The 1,602-nt window shown below is 26.7% G+C and overlaps 1 non-coding gene across 1 annotated transcript; it reads right to left on the bottom strand.

The window, feature by feature from the left end:
• Window positions 1-209: 209 nt before the first annotated feature.
• On the bottom strand, window positions 210-282 carry Trnar-ucg. Its single transcript has one exon. It is a non-coding gene; the product is annotated as a tRNA-Arg (tRNA).
• Between the last annotated feature and the right edge of the window lie 1,320 nt (window positions 283-1,602).

Genomic DNA, 1,602 nt, shown 5'->3' with positions numbered 1-1,602 from the left:
TATAGACGTAAATACATAACATTTATCATATGTTAAATTTCAAGGTTGATATGTCAAAAGGAGATATATAACACCTACACAAAAACAAAAAAAATATTAGGTGTGTTTGAAACTGACAAATTTGAAAATTTATGTGACATATTTTATGCACTTAAACGAATAGATCACATAAGATAAATATTTAAAATTTAAATTTAAAAAAAAATAGTCGACCGTGACAGGACTCGAACCTGCAATCTTCGGATCCGAAGTCCGACGCCTTATCCATTAGGCCACACGGTCTTGTTGGTGACGTGTGAAACATAATACTACACTTTATGTTTTTGTTTTTGAGATATCCTTATATAAATGAATATCAATTTATTAGTTATAATAAAATTTATCGGAATAATTAAAACAAATTATTATTGAAAGTTCGTGTTTCTATATAAATTCATCCTAGGATGTTATTCGTTATTAAATTTTTAAAAAAGGGTATAAATTTTAAAAATTCCTAAATTTAAATTTAAAAAATTTCTACAATTTGTTGCTTTCAGAAAAAGAGGAAAATAAAAGTAGAATTAGCAGTATTTAAATGAAAAACAAAAATTTGGCAGCTCAACTGATAATTAAAATTGAATCCGAAGCTATAGAAAGTTTTAACTTTTAATATCTCCTCTTAATGAAACAAAAGTAAGGATCTATATACGTGAGTGTACCAATATGAAGTTATTAAAAACTTCATAAATTGATTCAAAAAATTTTTCTTTGAAGTCATTATAATAAAAGAAAATCGGCAAAAAAAAATTCCTTTGAAATATTTTCTCAAAAGCTACGCAAGTTTGTCACAATTTAAATTAAGTGGATCTTTTCGACAACTACCCACGAATTAAATAATAAGATAAACTCGTCTATAGGTCAGGAAGGCAAAAAAGATAAATTAATTAAAGACAAATATACTTATCGCGAGTCTTTCAGTTTCTCCGGAAGGTTTTTATGTGTAGTACATCGCAATTGAAATTTCTTACTTCGACAGTTTCTATAAAAGTATAAAAAGGAATTTGATAGTCCAGATTATAAAAAACCTACTAGGTTTAAAGAAAATGATGAAAGATTTACGACTTTTGGCTGCAGGATCTGTACCTATTTCACTATATCAATAGAAGATATATTGGTGGAAGCGTCGTGAAGGACTTGATAAAAATTTCATCATAAGGCCTGGTTTTCCATTCTATTGCTAATGGTAATTACACTTTCAATTTTTAAAAGATTTTTCCCGGAGCAGCAATATATTTTCGTGGATGGCTCCATCAAGTAAAATGAAATATAGAAAATTTTTATCTTTGTAGTGGCAATATTTGCTATTTTAGATTATGGTTAACAAAATAAGATACTTCAGAACTTCAGAAGTATCAGTTTTTAGATTCCAGAAATGAATTTTGTAAAAAAATGGTTTCAATTTTATTTTAAGTTTGTTAAATATAACCGAATAACCTTAAACAAAGGTGTTATAATTAGTGAAATAAAAATGTTGTCTCAATAGCTTGTAAATCGTATGTTAACATGTAATAAATAACACTTTAATTATACCTAGATTTAATCAAATAGTTAATAGTGAATCAG

Source organism: Chrysoperla carnea, chromosome 1, assembly GCF_905475395.1.
Source record: "Chrysoperla carnea chromosome 1, inChrCarn1.1, whole genome shotgun sequence".
Taxonomy (NCBI): Eukaryota; Metazoa; Arthropoda; class Insecta; order Neuroptera; family Chrysopidae; genus Chrysoperla; species Chrysoperla carnea.
This window is presented reverse-complemented; position numbering and strand designations above follow the sequence as displayed.